Genomic DNA, 23,362 nt, shown 5'->3' with positions numbered 1-23,362 from the left:
AAAAAAAAAGGTACAGAGTGTATTCAAAAGTTTCTTACATGCTAGCAAAAAGAATACAAGAAGGAATATATCTTTCATTCCTTTGAAACTGTCAACACAAGGGTGGTTGTGTTGGTGTAGCTGACTGGAAAACTAAGATGAGTTACTTAAATGAAAGTTAGAATTTTGTTTGTTGAGAAGCTGCAAGGAAAGTGTTGGTCACATAGACAGTGAGCGAGAAAATGTAGTCTTAAAAGTAGTGTGAGAGGATTGGGGACATAGGAGGATTTAGGGTTTTCTCCACAGGTTTCTTTTTATTTTTTTCTTCCCAAGGAATAGTGTTCTAACATTAAAAGAGAGCCTATTTTACAATGCTAAGGCATTTAATCTCAATGTAAGGGTTTTAAAAGCTCCATCGTTGGTTTTTTTTTTTAATGTTTAGAATGCTGTCTAGAGCACATGACTGTAGTGTATCTTTCCTTTATATTTTGTGCAAAGCCAAGAGCTGACTGTGTGAGTTTAATGGTTGCAGTGTGTTAGGTTTCTTGTGCTACTCCTGTTGTGATGGGGGCTTTCAGACAGCTTGTTTCAGAAGCCCTCAATTGATGATTATACCAGTCTCCGTTTTTATTGCACTTATATTGAAGCAGTGAGCCTTAACTTTTTATTTTTTTAACAATTCAAACAATTAATTTGTGTAATTGACTTGAAAAAAGATAACATGGGTTCTTTGCTAAACTTTAGAATTTAGATAGGGTAGCAAAGTTTGATCATTTCTTGTGTGATGCACAGAAAATGAAAGCTTGAATTGGTGTTCAGCGGTCGTGGTAATTCTACTTCTCAGATAATGTACAACTTCCTTTTGAGGAAAGCTTAATTCTGAAGTGCGAAGTTGCAGCTCATTGAAAGTCTGAGGTCTTCACTTAAGTTAAGAAGGGGACTTGTAGAATAATAAATCTTTTCTCTGCTTTTTCCTGTTGCTGTTTGAACCTTTACAGAGGAACTTACAAGCTTCGAAATTTGTTTCGTCAATAGACCTGTTGGGACTGTCAGGCCACTGCTCGGCTTCGGCTGAGTTTAATAAAGTCTCAAGAAGTGAAAGCTCTCTCCAACCTTTGCTGAGGATCAGGAAGTGAATTGAAATGCACAGTATTGTTCGTTTTAGCTTTGCTCGAGTGTTTTGAGAATGCCTCTCTTATTCGTTTAAATAGATTAAATATTCATGTTGCCTTTGATTTCCTGGGTTAGTTTTTTTGTAATAATGCTTCCCAATGTGTTCATTCTCTTGTGCTGTAAGTTACTCATTCTTATGCTGAAAAGGGAAGCAGAAAAGAGCCAAGAATTCCCTTAGTGTAAAAAAGGAGGCAAACAGACAGATTTTCCTTTTCATTACTTTTCCTTTAATTTCTCTGGAAGTATTCTGGGTTATTTTTCACATATGATACTGAATGAGATAAGACTTACCTTTTGTTATCATAGCAGTCAGCGTTTCCGCTTGTGTAAATAAGACAAGACCCTTGCATCAATAACTCTGGTTGTTACGTATGACTGATATGTGTCAGTCATACATTTCATGTTTTTCAAGAGTAATTTATGTTTCCTAGTAGATTCCTGTAGATTTATTTTCAGATCTCACGGGATGGATGGTGATTAGCAGAGCCCACTGCAGTTGAATTTCACTGTGGCCTTGCAATACAAATGTAAGCAGGCTGTGATTTCAAATTTTGCAGAGTTCAGGGATGGTCTTCTGAACATGGGGCAAGAATTAATGTGATTCATCCGCTGATACTGAAGTGTGGTAATGTGTTCCTATCAAACTTTGCCTTTATGCAGTAAATTCTCACCAGTGCTGCTACTAGTTGAGCTGATTTGGTGTTAACAGCAGCAGGAATCCTTATGCTTTGCAGATGTGAGAGTACCTAGAGAGTTACAAATGTAGGCAGGCAGAGACCCACAGAGTGCAGGTTCTGTAGTACTGTATAAAGGCAGCATGCTACAAACCTTTGTCCTGTGTTGGTACTGTTCTGTAACGTCTCATCATCTTAGTGGTCTTGGGCAGAGCCTATTAAGTGGTTCTACCTGTGGTATGCTTTAAGGCATACATATGAAGTGTATATATATGAGTTCTTACTGAATAAACAATCAACTTAGTTTGCGTGTGTGTGTCTGTGAGAGAGAGAAAGAGAGCTGATGGGGAACCTAATACAAGACAAACAATCTCTTCCTGACTTCCTTTCCCATTTTCCTGTTGCCATGTCTATTGTATTTTTTAAAAAAGTTCTGCAGACGATTTTTATGCCCAACTGAAATGTGGTGAGCAGAACTGAGCTCATCAGTTAGACAATGGAATAAGGTGCCAGCTCTTCACAGGATGCACTCTGGAAAAGAAATAGGTGGAATACTGACTGTCAAATATTCTCCTGTATTAACTCCAGCTTGTAGATGAATGGTCTGAATAAGGAATTGTGTACAGTGTTTCAGTCCTTGCCAAAGATAATAGTAGCAGCATAAAAGCTTTTACTGTGATGAGCATGAGATAAAATTATTTTCAAATGGGGAATCTTTTAAGGCTTTGAGATAACACACTAAAATGGCAGCTCTTCACTTTTGTGGGTTTTTTTTTTAATGTTCATAGTTTCTAACTTTTATTTTTACATGCCCTGTTTAGAAGATCATATATAAAACTTGAATGGAAAAGTGAGTATCCCAGTGTTAGTCATGACCTACTAAATGCTTCAGTTTGTGTGATCTCATTTGTTAGTAAATAATTTGGGAGCTATGCAGTCTGGTGTGGTAGTGCATTCAGTGTCCTTGTAATTGCTTATTTTGCAGTCTCTCAATCTTCAGCTGGTAGCATTGGGTTTGCCCTGCCTCTGCTGTCGTCATCCACCTACACAAGCATGTTGGATAGCTGAAAGCAACTTCTGAACAGTTTCATGTGATGGACTAGTTGCACACCAAATTTAAGAAGCATGTCTGGTTTAGACTGGGACAGAATCCTTCCTGTAATCATGATGAGGGCGTTAAAAACAAAACTTGTCTACAATTGTCTGTGTTTAAGATTTGTGTCCTTCTCCCCCTTCCCAGTCAGTTAGATAAAAAATTGTCCAAAATAGACTTGGATAAATCTTTCTTGTGAATCCTGTTTAATGTTTTGTCTTATCTTCTTTTCTGGTAGTAAGACCTATGAGTGAAGAGCACTAGAAGAGAACATTACTGATTCTTACTGCTATCATGCAGAAGACAGTAAGGGGAAAGGTATCTTGGGTCGGTTTGTTTCCTCTGCTCTTTTCTACTCTTCCCTAGGAACTCATACTGATACTTGGAAATGTGAAGCATTAGTTATCCTACATGCTGCAGCTGAACATGCAGAAGAGAGAACAGCTCTTACATCACCATCAGAACAGCTGGAATTTTTGCCATGGCACAGCTCTCTGCACATTTGAACTAAGGATGTTTTATTGGGGTTGCTAGATTAACTATGTTAACTACCCCATCTTGAATATTTAGGAATGAGTTGTTTCCTGTTGGTGTTTTGAGAAATAGACTGTTGTACACATGTTTTGAGGAGGTAAAGGCTGCATGAAAGATGAGGGGAAAAAAAATCAGACAATGTGAATGCTTTAAGACTAATGTGTAAATGCCAGTGCAGCTCTATAAAGAGCAAACATTTGGATCTACTTCAGCATAGGTGTATTTGGTCTGAGCTGATTTTTGTGTACCATGCTCAGTCTGTGAGAGTGTCAGTGGACTTGCTGGTTATACTGTGGGCTTGTTGGTCCATGCAGTGTTAGAAAGCATGCACTTAGTAAGGAGCTAAGAAATTGATGTCTTGGATGTTGTTGACTTTCTAGACTAGGAAGAATAAAGTTTGAAACTCATAGAAGTATGGCCTGATGTGATTGACATAATTAGGTAAGCTTGGAAAGATTTTGTCCCTCTGTAGAAGAGCAAAAAGGAAAAGCATCTGGATTATTGTTAATAACCCTTATATATTATGACTCAAAATACTTTTATTTAACTTTATCCTTTTGCTTGGTTTTGTTATTTACACACAAATTATGCAGACATTCACATTTTGCATTACTGAAAGTTATTCTTTTATCACATGGGTTTTTGTTATTTTTCCAAGAGTTTTTCTTTATGAAATAATTTCTTAATTGAATTGCTAATAGACCAGTACTGTTCAATAAATCAAGACGCATGTTGTCTTGCACTGACTTGTAAGAAAATAAAATGCAAAAGAACCAGAATGCTGTGTTCTAAAAGAATGCATAGGGTGCTTTCCATCTGGTTTTTGGAGCAGCTTTACTATTCTTTAGGTCTTCTGTATTTGAACTCAGTTGTATTGTTACAAGTAGACAAGTAGCTAGACGTCTGGCTAGCTATAGGAATGAGAAGACTGAGGATAACTTCTTACTTGCTCTCAGATCAGGGAGGGACAGATTTTAAATGCGTATTTTGAAAGTAACTTCTTTTTTTCCCTAGGATTGGGGCATCTAATGTAGTTTTTCTTTCTGAAAATAATTGATTACTATATCTTTTATTGCTTTTGCTCTTGGAGATACTGTATTTGCATCTAGAACACTTTAAAAAATTACTTTGACACCATGAAGCACTAAGTTGTTTTAAAGCTGTTTCCTGTTTTAGGTCACATGAATTCTGGACACTAAAGCAGTTTAATCTCAGAATGATTACTGTGGAGGTTTTGCGCTTCTTAATGTACACTTACTTAATGTGTTAAAGAAAAAAGGCACAACCGACCAACAACAGCGAAAAACTACACAAAAATAGCAGTTAGGTGTCGTGGGGGGAGGCTGTGCTGAGTGTGTGGATCAGAAGTGACCCGGGAGGCAGCGATTCCTCCTGGGGTTAGCAGGGAGAAAACGAGCATAGTGATGAACTGTGTGCTCTCTTGTGTAAAGCGTTCCAAACGTATATGGTTGCACTGTTCCCTTTGCTGCTTGAAATGGAAGTGCTTGAAAGAACATTTAGTATTTTTTAACTGTGCAGACTTATATTTTTATTTTTCACTTTGGCATTTGTCTTTAACGAGATGTTTGGGAAGGTTTATAGAGCCATGCATCTCATGCAAGTGAAGGGTTTGAGGGGTGCAGTAGCCGTGACCGTCATCCGCTGTCAAAGAAACACTAGGGAAGGGAACATTGAATAGAGTGTTTCTCTTAAAAGAAGGTGCTGCTTCTTTGTGTACTATCAATTGATCTGTAGTGGACAACTTGTGATTATGCCTGGCTGCACATTTATGAAAAAATCTCAACTCCTAGGTATCAGTATCTTGCTTTGCATAAGGCTTTCTGTTTATCACTGTCAGCCTAACTCTTGCTCATAGTGTTTCTTTTATTTTCTTGAGGGCTTGTTTGCTTTTTTAAGTGGTGTTGCCAAAGATTTATGTTTATATTGGTTTGTTCCTTGAACTCTGTTGTTATGAGTTTTACCTGATTTATTTGGTTTTTCAGAAACGTCAGAAGTTGAACATTTAGCACAAATGTCTTAAGGGCTATGTTTATACACAGTTTTCTTCTGGTTAGAAATGCTGTGTTCCTTTGAATTACACTGAACTCTGGCTTTGTGGTTTTAAATGAAAAAAAACCCAACAAACCAGAAGTTTGATCTCTCCTGAAGTTAAAATATCCAGAATGTTCATCTGGGCTAAGACTTTGCATAAGGTGTTCAGCATGGGTGTTATGTTACCCCATTGCTGCAGTATAGCTAGCAAGTGGAACTCTGTTTCTTTACTCCAGGATGTTTTTTTTGAGGCTGGGAATCTCTGTTCACAGTCTGAGATGAAAAATCTGACACAAACCTTACCAGCAAGCTATTAGAAAGTTTATCAAAACTTCAGGGGGATTAGAATGAGCTTACAGGTGTGTATCTGCTACCAGCAGCAAAAGGACCTTGTTTTTTTTGTTAACATTGGTTATCATGACTTACCAGTGGTTTGTTTCATTTCTGAAAGTTTTGTTTAAACACTTAACTAGAAGATCACTCCTAGTGCAGACATTGATACAATTAATTTTGAATTTCTACGGAAAGAAATACTCTTGTGCTGTAGGACAGTGTCAAGACAGCTACATTTTCCCAGGTGAGAACCAAAAATGACTGCCTCTATTCAGGTACAGAGAGAGCACTGATCTAAATAAGAGCTGTGTTGCTTCCCAGCTGATGATTGGGAACAAGGCTTGCTGGGATGGAAGAATGTGAGTTTCTCTCAGCTGAACTTTTGAAGATTTCATTAAAACCCGATTTAAAAGGGGAGGAGGAAACGTGCTGTGAGCTTGCGTACTTGAGACTTCTTTTAGATGGTTTATGAACAGTAATAAGATAGGATTTCAGGCACTTCATTAAAATCATTCATGTGCTTTTCAGGAAGTGCTTCAATTCTGCCCTAATGTGTAAATCCAGATTTAGAAACATAGCAGACAGAATAGGGAAGAGTATTTCTTGAACAAAGCAAGAAAGCATTCCTTTTCCAGGACTGGTAGGAGCTACATTGTATTTATTGAACAGGATACCTTGCCTTCTGTGCTTTTTCCTTTTAACTTGTGGAAATAAATCACCAAAATAATTCTTGGGGTTCTGACTCTTCTTGTCACATCTTTTATGTATACCAAACCTTTGTTTTTTCTCTCTCTGTACTTGGGATGATCAACATTTCAAATGTTTTTTTGCCTGTGTAATGTTAAACATTAAAAGTATCAGTGCAACAGTGGTGCTAATGTACTTAACAAAATGTGTTTATGAATTCTGGCCTACTACTGTGCAACTGCATTTTTAACTAGTTTAAATAAGCTGTCTTTGTAAATGTTATTTGACACACAAACCTACAAACAATCAAAGTTTTGACATGCACATGTACAAACAATCAAAGCAAGGCATTTTTTTGTTGTCTAAAAGTTCTACTATTTCTAGGACACGATAATACTAATAAGCATTTTCAGTTGTCTTTAGTCAGAAAAATAGTTTTGGTGTAAACATACGGTAACTAAAAAACCTTTTACATGTGAAGATCCCTTTCTTCTATGCTCTTGGTTTCATCTTTTATCTTCCCCTGTAGTGGCTCCACATCCCTTTATTATGCAGCTGTAGTAGTAGTGCTGCCTAATAACAAATGAAGGGTTGAGCCTGAATTAGTTTTCTGTGTTAGGTTGTTTTTTTGGGAGAATGGGTTGGCTGTTGTTGCTAAAGGGGTTTGGTTTGGTTTGGTTTGTCTCGTATTCCATGCACTTTTAACTTTGACTTGGTAAGTAACTTTCTTCATGTTTTGAAAATCTAGCTACTATCATACTTTTTGCTTAATGTGATTAATCTCAAGCTCATATATCATAGCTAAGGTGAATGAGATGGTTTAAAAGCAAGACCTTGTTAAGTTACAAGTAAATTCCACAGACTATTCAACTACATAAATTCTGGAAAAGAGCTGACTGGATAGCAGCTCTCAAGAAACAGATATGGAAGTTAAAATAGAGAGATGAATATAAGCCATTATATCAGCTTGAGTTATAAAAAAATAAAAAAATAAAAAATAAAAAAGAGAAACCCAAAATCAAAACTGAAAAAACAGAACTAAGTAATGATTCTTTCTTTACTTTCTGCTAGCAGTCATCTTCCTTCTCCAAAAACCAATATCAACAATAGATAAAGCCTTGATTATAGAAGTATAATTTTGATTTATAGCTAAGAATACTGCTAGGCACACTTGTGTTAAGGTTTCAGTTATTCTCAGCTTCGTTAAAGCTCTGTTACGGGTTCTGATTCAATATGACCGTTGTAGTTGGACAGGGAATGGATGTGAATGGGGAGAAATGTAGAAAAACTCAAAAATGGTCAGGGTGTTAAAAAATGTGATCTTTTAAGGATGAGTGACATAACTGTCATTGTTTTGGCCTTATATGTGGATGACCTGAGCCTTCAAGTCTGTTTAATAGTTTTGCATGCTGAAAAGACATTGTACCCTTACACTGAACAAGGGAAGTTTTTAGATTTTTCCTAATCTAAATAGAGTTGTTGGAGTTGCAGATTGTAGAAATAAGTGTCTTGGGAACGTTTGATGTATTGGTGTCATGCCTTTAAGTCAGGGGATGAAATAGATGCTTTCTTGATGTCTTTTCCAACTGGTTTTTGTTTTTTTTTTCCTAAGAAACTTCTGATACTTATTACTGATTCTATGATTTAGGTTTTTGAGTTCTGCTTATCAGTAGAGCATTGGAATGTCTGATCTGAAGAAAAAGACATACTTAATACAACTTAATCTTGAAAAATCTGAGGAAGGTGCTTGTGTTGTCATAAGGCAAATTATTTATTACCTGCAATGCATATAAATAGTGATGTTATTGAGGAATTGGTGAAAAGTAGGTGGATCAGAACATCCTGATTTTGTTCCTACTTTTTCTATTAAATCCTCTTAGAGTTGACTAATACAGGGTCATAGAATGGTAGGGGCTGGAAGGGACCTCTGGAGATGATTTAGTTTGGCCTCCTGCTAAAGCATTTCCCTGCAGCAGGTCTCACAGGTGGGTTTCCAGGCAGGCTTTGAATATCTCCTGAGAAGGAGACTCCACCACCTGTCTGGACAGCCTGTTCCAGAGCTCTGTCACTGCTGAAGTAAAGAAATAGTTCCTCATGTTCATATAGAACTTGCTGTGCTCCGGATTGTACCATTGGCCTTTGTCCTGCTGCTGAGCACCACTTAGTTTTTCAACCTTTATACTGTCCTTTAAACAGTAGATTGTGCATCTTTGTGAAAAAGATCCAGGGAATTTCTAGGGGAATGTTTAGAATAGGGTTTTGCTGCTGAGGTTTTTTGGTTTTTTTTTTATTCTTTAGTTTTTTAAGTGAGAGAGACTTGTATTTATGGAGCATTTATCTTTGACTGGAGAGCAACAACTGTGTACACTGAGCTAGAAACTGAAATGGATCTGTTCTGAGTTGTTCCAACCCTTCTTACCTAGTTTAAATGCATTAGATTCTTTGCAGTTTCTTGTATGAATTGTTTGGATAAGGCTGTAAATTGAAACTCCATCAGTGCTTTTGTCGAGCCCAAGATACATTTTGTAAGAATAAGGAGCTGCTTTGTTGCAGTGTTTTCCCTGTTTTCCCTCTTGTGCGTTTGTGCTGTGCTCTGGCATTATTGTAAACAAAGCATTTCAGTGTCCCTTTATACTTAACATATAAAAAGTGCTTCAGCCATAGAGTTTTAGAAGAATACTTTAGCTTAGCCATTGGAAAAATAATAAATCAGAGTTCAGCTACTTCATTGGGATGCACTGGCATATCTTTTGACTGTGGAAAGTTGCCAAAAGGGCAACTCTAATATTCTGTGCTGTGCATAAAGTTTCTTTGCCGTTTCGTTTCAAATTGAAGTAGGATGATGAGGTCTGTACTGGCATGTGACTCAACTTTCTGCTGCTTACCAAAAATCTAGCAGTGGTAAGGAACGCTGTGTTGCTTATGGTGAAAATGAGGAATCCAGGAATCAAAAGCAGAATATTAATGTATTTTCCGAGCTAGTAAAACTGTTAGATAATAGTAATAACAACAAAATCTTACTAATAACATTTCCTAACTGAGCTAGAATTCTTACAAGTAAATACCCTAGGCGTAGGGGTGTAGAACAGCTCAGGAAGAAGAGACATTGGCTGCCTTTGTGAGATATTTGACTTCAGATTTTAGTTGAGTAAAAAAACAGTTTGAGTCTGTGTGGACATTTGTTTGCCAGGTTCACTGCAAATTCATCTGCATTTGACATGCTTCACTTCTGCTCCTTTATGTGAAAAGACTTTGGCATACATAATTCTTGAAGAATTACCGAGCTGTCTCAGTCTAGAAACATGAATAATTGTTTAAACTGTCCAAAAAAATCTTGTCGGTATCCTATTAGCAAGATTATAAATTGAGGAGGAACCAAAATATCAAATATACAGCGTATATTTAATCTGTGAGTTGGCATCAGATTTAGAACAATGAAATGGCTTTCTTGAGAAGCTAGAGGATACACAGAAATTTCAAGAGGATGATTGAAGGTCTTATTAACTCAGTCTAATTAACCTCCTTTCTGTACAAGGTGAGGTGTTGCGTGCTCTGAGAAATGATGAAAAGTGTAAGGGAAGTACCGAATTGAATCAATTTTCTTTTAATGATAAATAACCCTTCTGGTCCGGTTAGGCAAAAGTAAACACATGTGGACTGTGGTTCTGCTTATACTGTGTGCCAGGATTCAGCTCAGAGTGAATTCTTCAGCAGAGTTATAAACGTTTGAAAATTGCTTTATAATGGAAATGGTGACAGACCATTAACTACGGTAGTATAAATGCATTACTTTAGCATATGTTACAGTTGTCCTAAGTTGTCGAACACATGAAAAAACAGCATGTGCAGGAAATTCAGGGAGGAGGCTTCTGTGTAGTTTTAACTAATTAATGACATGACTCAGTGCACGTTGATGTTTGTCAGGCACACGGCCCTCAACGTGCCAGGCTGGTATCATTGATAGACTAAGTAAGATTTGACTGTGGTAACGCTGACGTCCCGCTCTGAGTGCTGTACTGGAAGAGGACCAAGAAGGACCTGATGTGTTTAATCACCAATGCAGTTATAGTGCTACTGAAGCAGATACGTTTTCCTGCTGCCAAATCATAAGAACTTCTAAATCAGAAAGATATGCTAGGTATGCTGGAAAGTCTTGTTACCAATAAAAATGCAAAATCATGCTTACTTAAGCCGCAAGTAAACAAACTACATTTGAAATGAAATGTCTAATGCGTGTCTTATAGAAGAGCTTTTTCTCCAAACTCCTTATTGTCTCAGTCCCAAAACACAACTGAAGAAAAATTATTTCCAGAAATTACTGTTGTTCTGTTTTTTTTTTTCTTTTATAGGTATTAAGAATATACACCTGTGCCAGAATTTTACTTCATTTTTACTGTAGTGCAGCTGTATGAATCTGCCCACTGGTGGACATTAGCATTAGCAATACCAGTTTGCTATTTAAAACGTGAAGGAGTTTTCATAGCGTAGACCAAACGGAGCGTTTTGTGTTGCCCTTTAGCACTTGTGTGAAGTATTAGTTTTTAGCATTTCTGGTTTGCTTTTTCATCTTTCTTCTTTAAAATGCAAATGGGGAAGCTGGGAAGTGCCTGACTGCTGGAAAATGTAAGGTTTTGTTAGAAAACCTTTGGTATTTATTAGGTAAGCCTATCCAAGTTTCTTGGCAGAAAATTGCTTTCATTAGGAAGTCTGAGGATGCTGAGAAGAAGTGGATTTTTGTATAATGCTTTTAAACTCTCTCCCGGTGCTGTGAGTTTCAGCGTTTATTTTATTCTAGAACCTTCAGACTGAGATTCTCTTTTACTATTCTGCCTATTAGAATGAAGTATGATACACCTATCAGTCTTTGAGATTTTGGGTTGAAACACTATCATATTCATTCTCTGTCTGTGGCTTTATTTTGATAAAGTTATTCACTGGGGGAAGGGAAAGGGAAGGGGCTTCAGTGGAGACAGAAGAGTAGAATGCACACTGTTTTGGACAGTTGTGCCTCCCAGTTGTATACTGCCAGATGGCAAAAATTAAAAGGAATAACTAGTAGAGTAGGGTATATAATTCAAGTAAATAATTTTCAGCGCTTTTAATGGAATAGGTGAGGCCGTGCCTTTGTGAGAATGTAATGAAAGTGATATATGAAAAGGGAAGCAGAGTGGCTGAATAAGAATCCTAGTTCTTTTGATTTTGCTAATTAGTTTCAGTGTATCAGTCACCAGGAGTGGACAAATGTTAATTTTGGTAGTCAGTTCCTCCCTCTTTCTGTGTGCTTTTAATCTGAGGTGCAGTTGTTGATCTCGCTGAAGCTAAGCCCTGGCGGTGGTCTCTGTGTGCGTCTGTTGGTTCAAAGAGTTTCATTTGCTTAGGAAATTTGTATGTACAATAATCCAAGTGAGGGATGATATGAATATCCCAAAATGAGGTTTTTTATTTTTTACATTAACGTATGATTTTTCACTTGAAGTATAAAAATACTATGAATTCTGGGATGACCTATTTCTGCAATTTTTTCCTTTTCTAAGCCTGTGTCATTCATTGTTACTGCTTTCAAGGCTGTGTTTTTACGGGAGATTTTTCTGTTGTTTTGCTTTTTGGAAATGGAAACCTTTTGAATAGCTGAGATTTTTTTGGTCCAAGTTTTATCAAATAGTTGCATGCAATACTTCTGAAGCCTCTGGGATTTTCCAGCTGGTTTGAAGTTCCCCTGCCTCTAATTTGCTCTGCCACTTGACCTTCCAAGCATTGCTTCACCTTGTGGTTTCCAAATCTACATAATTTTTATCACCCTTTAGTTAAATGGTTTCTTTTTGGCAGATGGAAGTACCTTCAAGTAAGGTTTAAGTTTATATTGTGCCTCCAAGATAATGCAATTCTATTTGACTTGATTTATCCATAAATAGGAATGTCTGTCTGAATACCAGCTTAAATTATGTGCAGGTGGAGACAGATTGCTAATACAAAACTGACTTTGTAGGGACGCTGTAGATCTAAAATACATACTGCAGTAGCTCTGAACTACATGCTGTTAAGCACGAAGCTGACTTTTATGAGAGAAATCTGAAAATTACCTTAATATGTCCCATTAAAATCGGTCATTTGATGACTAATTCATAAGCAAGGTGAATATCCCCAACCTAACTGTAAGAGAAGGGTGTGAAAGTGTTGGCTATCAGCCTGAGGGCTTGCAGTCTGTTCTCTTTGCCAGTGTTAACTTGGGCTTTCAACTCTCTGTGCCTTCTTTACCTTTACTCTCATTGTTCTAATGAATTTTCCTAGAAATCCAATATGTACTGCATTTCCTAGAAATCATCTGCTTTTGAGTTGCCCTCTGTGACCGTGAAGTGGAAACAAAGAGTGCTGTACCACGACCACCTTATGTCGTGACCCTTTTCTGATAGGAACATTTCAAATGAAATTACCTTGAGAAATAACCTGTATTTCAGGTGTGTATTTGAAAAGACTGTCAGGAACACAGAAATAAAGAAATAAATACGATTAATATAAATCAACAACGTGGACAGGAAGCTTTACATGAGGAAAAATAAAACTGAGCAAACCTGCATGTGCTAAGGGGCTAGTGAGAGAGAAGAGGAAATCCTATGTAAGAGTGGAAGAGATTTACAGTGCAACAGAATACCATTAAATGTGTATTTTACTTGTCAGATGTTAATATGTTTCTCAGCTAATACCTCCTAAAATTGACATATCTACACTGCTTGATATTTTTGTTGTAAAACTTTGGCCTTAATTAAATATTGCACTTTTCACCAGGGGTGGTGGTTAATCACACTGTTACTGTCTTACTATTGATTTCCTGCAGTGACGTCTATGTAGAAGAAACTAACAACAACAACAAAAAAAACCCCACCACCAACAAAAAAACCCCCAAAAAACGAAACACGTCAAGGAACAAGAAAAGCAGTCAAGGTTCTCATCCAATGTTGCAGCCTCTGACTAACTTGTATGCCTTAAAAAAGCATATAAAGGCATCTGAAAGTGAACCTTGAAAGAGTAACAGTGAGCTGAAGTTGTTTTGCTTGCTTATCCAATAGCACGGTCTTTAAAAACAAAACAAAACAACAAAACACCCTGGGTTTTTTTAAGAGTAAATGGCAGCCCTTTTTTTCACATGGCTGTATGTTTTATTTGTGCATTTGTGTGTGCTTTTCATTGTTGGTGTGTTAAGTAAATATTACATGTGGATTTGGATTGATATTTAACAGCTGAGATGGTTGGTGGAAACATATGTCATTGCCCATTCCAATGTCATCAGTATGAACCATCTGAACTCTGCCTTTCTTTTTCTTTGCTGCCCCTGGGGTTTAATGGCTTTGCAGAGAAGCTCCTGCCTGGCATATTGAGCTGCTCCAGAAGGTCTAATCCATAAGCAGTGAGTACTGAACTGCAGCACACTAATGCTGTAGGTGTTGACTCACCGTGCTGTTCTTAATTGCAGTTCTTTTGAAAGTAGAAAATCTGTGCAGACTGTTAACATAGATGTTGAATCTTTGGGTATATACCAATATGATATGTATTTGTGTGGCTACAAATGCTGTTCTGGTTTTCCTGGGAATTAACTTTTCTCCTGTGCACATACTAGCTTTCATGTATTTAAAACCAGCTTTCATGTGTCTATGGCTCTTGCTGTAGCTGGCAAATGCTTATGTCTCATATCTGCAGTGAACTGTGTTCTCCTAGAACTCTTGAGCCTGATGTGAAACAGCTTTCAAATGTGCACGAATTGAAAAGCATATGTAATGTTTTCATGTGACTAATGCTAAGATCTGGTTGATTAAGTCTGGATTTACTTTCGAACTGGGAATTCATTCAAAATATTCATTTGCAAACTTGGGGGGAAAAAGTATATAATTCTAATAGGTATAGTCTTTTGTGATTTATTTTCTTTGGAGAAAAAAAAAATCAAGATTTTTGGTTTGAGTCTTGATTCTTAAAGTTTTATATTATTCAGTACAGATCTCATCTCAAAATTCTGTCCATGTTTGGTTGGAATTAGAAAACTGTTTAGGTAGCCTGAGTTGTTTTTAAATACACATATTTCTATAGATAAATATACACTTAGTTTGCCTAAATGAGATCTTCCTGCTTAGAGTCTGGCCTGAGGAGGGGAAAAAGGCCTTCTGAGCTTTGATAGAACCTTACCTGCCAATATGCACTTTCTGGCCTGTTCAGGATGATGCTAATGCTTACAGTGGCATTCAGGGGATGTTGAACAAATCAAATATTGGGCAGCGTGCACAGAAAATGGGTTGTACTTACCTAAAGATGTTTCAGTGCTTAGAGATTGTGAGTGTATTCTCCAGGTCACTTTGTAAGGGAGATGTGATATTAGAATGTTTTGTAAGCTGTGGGAGACTGTGTGATTTTGTTGTAGTCCTAGAGAGGGCTGTAGCCTTAACTTTGTTTGTTTGTGAGCCTGTTGACTTTCTTGGAGGTTGAACGCTTGTGGCATAATTATGTGAATGCTTTGGAGACATCTGGGAGACTTAAGATGTTGCTGTTTCTCTCTCAGCTGAAGGTTACTGCCCTGAAAGTTGAGCCACACTAACAGATCATATGAACTATCCTAGTCCATGTCAGTGCAAAGTTAGCCTGGTTATTTTAAATTACTGCTGGTTGTGGCTGAGGGGAGTAATGAACAGCTTGAGGTAATAATTCCTTAAACCATTCCAGCTAGCATTCCAAGAGCACATCTGTCTATGTCCTTATAAGTGCAGGATTTTAATCTCTCTACCACAATACTGTATCCAAGATTTGTCAGGACTGCAAAGCTGTTGCCAAGGAGAGCTTTAATATTAAAGTAGAATGTATCTGTTCTTCCTGTCTGTCATTATTTTCATATAGCAATAGATAGGTCTGGTAAGTGTGCAGTGTCTACCTCAAAAGGTAAACTTATTCTTAAATATGAGATAAATAAATGTGAAAATTGTATTTTAAAAGCTCTATAAATTGGAAAGAGGTTGTCAGATGTAATCTCCTCCTCATCCCTGTTCCCAGTTTGGCTACTTCTAGTCTATTGTTATTTTTTGATTCCTAGCTGTGTAAGTTCTTACCGTGTCTGAAATTCTCTATATTGATTCAAATGATAATGAATATTTTAGGTCAATATTTTATTTTATTTTATTTTTTCCCCCAGGTCCAGCAAGACTATGAATCTCTGTTCCAAATGCTTTGCTGGTAAGTGCAATAAAAGGCTTTATGTTTTTTGTTGGGTTATTGAAACCACTTTGTTGGCATCTCCTGCAGGGCCTTTGCATGGGTTTTTCTTCCTCTGCTGTAGCTGTGTATGCATAATCGGGTTTTCTTCCTTTGGTTCTTCATTTATTTGCCAATCAAGAACCTCTTGTGTAGATACACCAATCAAACCTTGCTGTTGAAGGTTATGGAAGTCAGGAATAGCCTTGAACTACAGTTCTGTTGTTAGCACTGCACCTATATGGATAATATTTCTCTCAAAAATGCATATCTAAATTGCAATTCAGAATTTTGTAGAACTTGCTTTGTAATATTCTCTGAAATGTGATATAGATGAAAAGCAAAAAGTTGCTATAGAAAAACTCATTTCACTTTTTTTTTTTTTTTAATTTGTAGCCTTTGAAAATTAAATCATCCATAGCTCATTAGTGGGCTACCTACCATTGCTACATATCATTTTCTTTTATTGCTGCCATCTAAAGTGTTAGGAATTGCTATTGACCTTTTTCTGTTAGCATCTGCTGGCTTTGTCTTCCTGAATTTTTTGTGCTATTGTTTAGTATTGCAAGCTTGCTTTAAATTGTAATTAAAGTGGTATCATTGTTCGTTATTTTAATTTCTCTTGGGGAAACAGACACAGTATTAAAAAGATGTAAAAAAATTTGAAACTGCCATTGGCTTGTCTATGAAGTATTTGCTTTTAGAACTTAAGTTGGTCTTAATATTGAGCTTACACATTTCTTCAGTTTATTTTTTAAAAGTCATTGGTTCCAATGCAAAAGTGATGGAATCTTTGAAATTTAAGGAGCGCTGCCCACGCCCTCTTCCTTCTTACTCTCATCCCTCTGCCAAAATAAAAACTGCTTTTACAGAAGTTTGTACCAAAGTGTACCTTGACTTGTGGATTTCAAATCTTGGATTCATCATCACTTCCTCAGACAAAAACATGGAATTATGAAGATTGTTCAGCAAAATATGGTATAAATTCCTCTGGCTGTTTCTAAGGCCATGGATCACTGGAAGGAAACTGCGGAAAAAAGTGCAAGCCTTTTCATATACTCTTTCCCTATACACCATAGAGAGATATTAAACTACTAGGTCTTTGATTTGGCTCAGTACTGTTGTGTTTTCTTATCAACACTGGAAAATAACTTGTTTACATAACTCAAAAATGTGGATTTGCTGATTCTGAGATAGCAGAATGGCCAATATTTAATATTTTGGGTTTGTCAGTGTACCCAAAACTTTGGAACCATTAGGCCAATCATTAAACAAAAGATCTTTGTTTTATTGATCTCTATTTGTTTTTTGAGAATAAATTTTTGTTCCCTTTTTTGGCTTCTATTCTGTAATTCCCCTGAAAAGCTGTTCCCTCTAGTCAAATTCATTTTCTGCTGTAAAAATATGAGGTGATATCTAAACATGTGGGATTTAGGAAAAAAAAATTCTTAAGTTCTTCAAGATTTTATTTGCATTTATTTTAGCTTATTTTCAGTATAAACATTTTTAGCATATTTTTACTGAGTTTCCAACCATGGTATTGAAATAATGACACATACTGTTGTTTTGTAAACAGAACCACCACAGATAGCAAGAATTTAGGCAAGAAAGCTGTTAAAACATGTTTTGAACCATTCCAGGCACTCCAAAAATATGATCTGGAAAAGAAATTCTGTTTTTTTTCCTTTTAATATGATAGTTTACTCATTCAAATGTATTGTGGCATATTTGTGTGCAGGGTAAAATTGGGAATTATTATTTCTCCTGACCATTGTTTTCTTTCTCTTTTGTTTTAGAAAAAAGAAATCCACACAACGAAAAAGGTTAGTAGCTTCACTAACTGACTTTTTTTTCTTTCCTGCTGCAGGGTAGGGATCTCATCTAGTTTCTTGGTTTGTTTTAATTAATTTAGGACATATGCAGCAGTAAAGCCCTTTGCATTTGCATAAGCTTTATGTTCTTATAAAACTTATGGGAAAAGGTCAACAGATCAGCATGGAATGAAAACGTTGGGTTTATATTGCAATATAAGTTATTACATGGAACCTTCCTATCTTTGCTTTTTTGTTAGACCTTCTGAAGCAGAGCAAAGGGCAGTCATGGGCTGTCAGTGTACCTTCTTGTTTGACCAAGTACTAGTAGTGTCTCCATTCTAATCAAGATGAATTCACTAGAAGTAGCACAGGGACTGAAACTCTTTGTTTCAAGTATTTGTACGTCTTAAATGGAACAGGAGAATACTTTTAAGATGTTACTGCAGAGATGAAGTTGTTAAGCTCTCAGTGACAAGAGTGAGTTGGTTATTTCAAATACATTGAACCCTTTGTCCAGAATACACCAATTTATTGGTTTAGACCTTAAAGGGGCATTTTGCTCTTTTGTATGAGGACAAATCTGCTGTTCCTCATGCGAAATTGGCTGGTGCATAAAGATAGTTAAATACTGGAGAAGAGCTTGAACTTAACTGTCCTCTTCACAACCTTCTTTGTTTCCTTCACTCCATTTGTCTCTTCCAAGAAGGAATAGCTGATTTGTTTAGTTTAAGCCCAGTGGAAGTAGCAGACTCTGAAGTGCTCAAGAGCTTTTCTCTCATCGTTTCAAGTTAATTGTACTTCTGCAAAGTACGACATTCTGCCTCGAGTTCTGTGCTGAACACATGTTATCAGTGTTCCAAAATCTCCAGGTACAGTGCAAGCGTAATCTTGCATACTAAATTGCTTCAAATAAGTTTGCTCTTCAGATGGTTGAGACGTAGTTGTCTCAGACTTCCAAATACAAACACAGTAAAGTGTAGGTTTTACTTAATCAGAGTATAAGTTGGTAAGTGGAAAACATGCAAATTACAGCCAGAGCATCTGCTTTAGTGACACACGTTTTTGGCCTAGTAGTGCTACCTCTGTATTTTCAATACAGGCTGCTAAATCTGAATGATTAAAATGCAGAACAGCAATGAATGAAATTTTTTTGGAAGTGTTCTTTATTAATCTAGTTTTATTCATGTTATGCTTAGGGAAGTTGTAGTATCAATATCAGATAGAGACGTAGAGTGCTTGTGAAAAGCCATTTCTATGAACCCTACCTGCTTTTGGGAGGAATTCCACAAACATTCACAAAAACAACACCTGATGCTACAAGAACTCAATTTTAATTGGAGCCTGTGGGAACGGTCACAGAATAAACTATTACAGAGAAAGAATAAATATTTAAATACAGAAAACTATAAAACTAGTCTTTCTGCTTGAAAAGAAACAACAAACCTGTGCTCTGACTTTAATCCATTTGATCCACTGGGAGTCTGGAAAGTTTAGCTCTTGTGATGGTGCAGTCAGCACTGGCCAGAGGGATGCAAGAAGTGGATTTGGGGCTGTTCAGTAATGTGTGAAGCTGAAGGTAAGTGCAGCACTGGATGGCTTGATGAGGAGACATGCTTGTAAAACTGAGAGATCATGAAAAGGTGATTAGGATATTCATGGATTTGTGAATCAATTTCATAGCATTTCTATTTTTATATGATTGAGACTCTGTAGAAGCGTATGTTCATGTCTGTCTTAATCCAGCTGTGAGCTCTTTATGTTCTGTAAAGGACTTGGTCAGTAAACTTAAAGAATTTTAATCTTCCTTCATCAAGGAAGGAATCGGTATTGCTGGTAATCAGCCATATGCTTGTCTCCATGCCAGGTTATCAAGTTTTGTAACTTAAATGGTATATTTTATTTTTTCTTGTGTTTGGAGATCTAATGGGAGGAGTAAGAAGTGGATACTGATATCTCCTGTGTATCATCTGATTCTAGATGTAGCTAATCTCCCTGTATCCTGAGCTCAGAATGAGGAGTTACTGTATGTTTTTATTTAACCCTTCTGTTTTGTTCAGCAGCTATTTATTTTGTCACACTCAAGTCATACACAATTTTCAGAGCTTACAAAATCTTGTTTCTTTTTTGTGACTCAGAGTCACTTGAATAATGGAGTTTCCTCTTTTCACTGTCTTTGTAAATCCTGGGAACAATTTAGAATGCTGTATTATGTGGTGGCAACAAGACCTACTCTAAAGATGATCTGGCAAAAAAAAAAAAGTCCTAAACATTCCTGCCTAAATACATTTTACTTTTAATGAGCTGCTAACTTGTCCATCAGTCAAGCTTTCAGGATACTGAAAACCTTTTCATAACTTGCAGTTGTGTGTTGCTAGTTCATGTTCATCCTACTGCATGATAAATTATACTCATTCAGCCCTTCTCTTTGTTAATTTTTTGTTCCTAAATGAATAATTAATCTATCTTGCTTACATTTTCCATATCCTTGTGCTATCTTGTAGTACTTTATTGTTGGAAAAAGAGCAAGCATTTTCAAAAGCTTAAAACAAACAAGAAAACACCAAACAGTAGTTCTCTTTACCTGTATACAAAATGCATCCTTTTTCAGAAAGGCAGCAGAACGTTTTTTACCTTTGCTAGTTACTAATGGAAGCTGGTGCCTCAATTTGTCGCTTCATTAGGCTAGAATTTGTTGCTGTAGTCATTTCTGGCTTTGTGTTTTGAAGTACAGAGACTGCTTGTTACAAACAGTAGCGCTCACTGACTGGTGCTTGAGACTGGGAAAGATGCATCTCTGAATTTTATTGTATGCTCAGACTTGAAGCTGAACAATTCTTTGGAAAATTGTATTGCTGTTTGAAGTGGCAATAAAGAGACTGCTAATTTCTAGAGCACCTGCTGGTAAAGAACTGTAGCATTCCAGATACAAACATAGATGATGTTTGGCATGTACTTAATTTCCCTTACTCTTTGCCCAAAGAATTTTTAAGAGGCGGAAGACTGGTAGGGAAAAGATGTCTTAACATAATTAGTAAACTTGACAAAGTCAGAAGTATGCTTTTGAACTTTGGAAAAAAGAAAAAACAAACGTGAAATGGAATTAAGCAAACAATTGGATGAATGACTTCAGTCGGGCTTCACATATTTATAGGCTTGATTTACACTGCTGACCCCAAAGATTATTTCTACTGCATTATTCTGCAGTTTTAAAAAGTGTGAAGATCTGAGTAATAGCTGTGGTTAGGTTGTTAAAACAGGGTAGTATTTTCATCAAGGAATAGGAAAGGATTTTCGTTTTTGCCTCTTCTCTGAATCTGTCTCGGATAAAAAGTTTTAGTGGATAAATGTGAATTAATAGGGGAAAATGAGTTTGTTCAAATATAGTTGTATTAGGCTTAGGATTGTTTTAACTTTTGTTTTTAACTGTCAGATATGGTCCCATCAACCAAATCATCCAGCATAATTATGCTATATGCTTCTAATAAATAATATGTATAAATTGGAAATGTAGGAGAGATGAATTTCTGAAGCTGTCTAAACTTGCTGTGCTTTTAAGTGTAAATAGAGATGAAATTTTGAGTTACGGAATCAGTGTATTTTCTGTGTGCATGCCATATAAATATACTAACTTAGGGGGATTTGCCCAATGAGAGGCATATTTCATTTCTATCTGTATCGACATGGCATGGAGGTATCAGAGTGCAAGGCTTCTATGTTGTCTTGTGTCAATATTTTGTCAATTTTGCTAGGCATTCTATGGAAGGACCTTAAAGGTGCCATGTAGAAGGTCCAGCCTCATCTGCTCAGCACTTGCTGTGTGCAATGTAGGTTGTCAGTAAGCCAATAATTCAGCTGCTGGTTTGATTTCCTCAATTATTTTTTCCTTGGTCTTCCTCTTTCGTTTTCCCCCATATAAAGTAGTGGGAGAGTTAACACTGATGGAGGACAGACATGTGAAGCGTTTCTGTTTCTGTGTTTACAGAATGGTTAGTGGATGAAAGGGAATTTCTTTGGCATCTGATACTCAAATTGTTTCTCAAGATAGTTCAGCATTTTCTTCTTTCAGGCTACTACTAATGTCAAGTTAGTAGGGCTTTTTCCAGTGATATTTGAAAGTGTTTTCACCATGTAGCCTAGGAAAATTGAATGCATTTTAATTAAGAATTTCAATTTTTTTTTTCAGACAGTGAATCCTGTCACTGTAGGAGATTAGGGGCTGTTCCATTGGATTGCATCTTGCTAAATTCATGGCCCAGTAATCTGGGGTTCATTTATTCTAAAAATAAATAAATAAATAAAATATATTTTATGTATATATATATATACACTCAAAAAATGCAACATCTCAATGCTGGCTATCTGAAAAGACTGCCAAATTTACCTAATTAAAATGTTTTCTCTAATTTTTCTCTAATTTGACTAGACATTGTTGATATTTTCCTTATCTCAAAAGGTTGCCAGGCCCATTGCACAGGCTGACAAGAAGACAGAAGAGCTCAGTCCATTATTTTTCTTGAACTTCTGTTATTTTTAGTTTGCTTTGTAGTTCTGTTTTCTGTTCAGTGTACTTTTCTCTTTATGGTAAAGCTGCTTTCTTTTTGTTTCTTTAATATTTTGCTCATCTTCTAACTTATAACCTTTCCAAATGACTTGTTGAAAAAACAGCTGTAATGTAGTCCCATGTGTATAGGTTCTCTGATTTAATAAAAATAAAAAATAAAAAAATTAGATAGGACTTAAGTGCCATGATGTTCACACATTGTTGGCATGAAAACAGAGTTACCTATTCAGACTGTGCAACCCACAGGTTTCATTTATTAAACCTGTGTAATTCCATTCCCTCTTGTATATTATGCATGCATTTATAGGAGAATGTTTTTCTTTTTCCCCCCTTTTTTTTTCCACATTTAGCAATTTATTTGAGTTATAGAAAAGTCTGTGTGCTGTTTTGTTCATTTGCTCGTTTGGAAACCTTCTGTAGTTTATAGAGACACCAGTGATTTGTTCCTTAGCCTCCCTGTGGAGTTTGTTCCATATTACAATCTAATTCCATGTCTGTGTCGTGCACTCTGGAGCTGTTAATTTGTACATTTCGATGCAGTTTGTTTCATCGTGTTTTTGTAATCCAAACTGAATGTAACGAGCTGTGTGCTTTGGGGACCCAGCCTTGCCTTGCCAATTAGAACAAGTGGTTGCTGAGAGAGTGCATGTTTTAAATAAAACATGGCACTGCTGCATGAGACCAGCAGCCTTTGGGGAATAAGGGAAGCTGTTTAACTCTTTCTCTCTGAGAAGAGAGGTCAGTATCAGTAAGTGCATTTTAGAAATGTTCAACTCATTCATCTCAGAAGTATGATCCAGATTCATGTTTTGTCTTTCAAATAAAATACAATTTGTCACTAGGGACAGTGTTATGCAGTACTGCATACAGAGTATTTAGAAATGCACAAGGACAGCTGTTGAGTTCACTGCATGTTTTCTAAGAGTGTAATCATTAATGCCGCAAGAAAATAATACAATGCTCACAGCTAACCTTTTTATTTCCCCTTGTACTGCTACTCAGCAGGCTGAAGTTTTGCAGGAAAACTGCCAGGTGGTAAAAGTGCTAGTTTTAAAATGGATTTTACAAGTGAAGGAGACTAGAAGTAGCATTTACTAAATATGCATACTAAGGTTACGTGCTAGATTAGGTAACCATAAGGGAGGGTTCAGTGTTCTACCATTCCAGGGTACTGTAGGAAGGGGTACTACTATGACCACCAGTACTAACATTTGTGACTTGAAGAAATTATCCAGCA

At 36.6% G+C, this 23,362-nt stretch overlaps 1 long non-coding RNA gene across 1 annotated transcript; it reads left to right on the top strand.

The window, feature by feature from the left end:
* On the top strand, positions 1-21,773 carry LOC104909647. Its single transcript, XR_792496.3, has 3 exons — positions 1-13,927; positions 15,692-15,732; positions 17,547-21,773. It is a non-coding gene; the product is annotated as an uncharacterized LOC104909647 (long non-coding RNA).
* Positions 21,774-23,362: the final 1,589 nt, after the last annotated feature.

Source organism: Meleagris gallopavo, chromosome 2 (assembly GCF_000146605.3).
Source record: "Meleagris gallopavo isolate NT-WF06-2002-E0010 breed Aviagen turkey brand Nicholas breeding stock chromosome 2, Turkey_5.1, whole genome shotgun sequence".
Taxonomy (NCBI): domain Eukaryota; kingdom Metazoa; phylum Chordata; class Aves; order Galliformes; family Phasianidae; genus Meleagris; species Meleagris gallopavo.
Note: the sequence above shows the minus strand (reverse complement) of the source record. Positions and strands in the feature narration are given on the sequence as shown.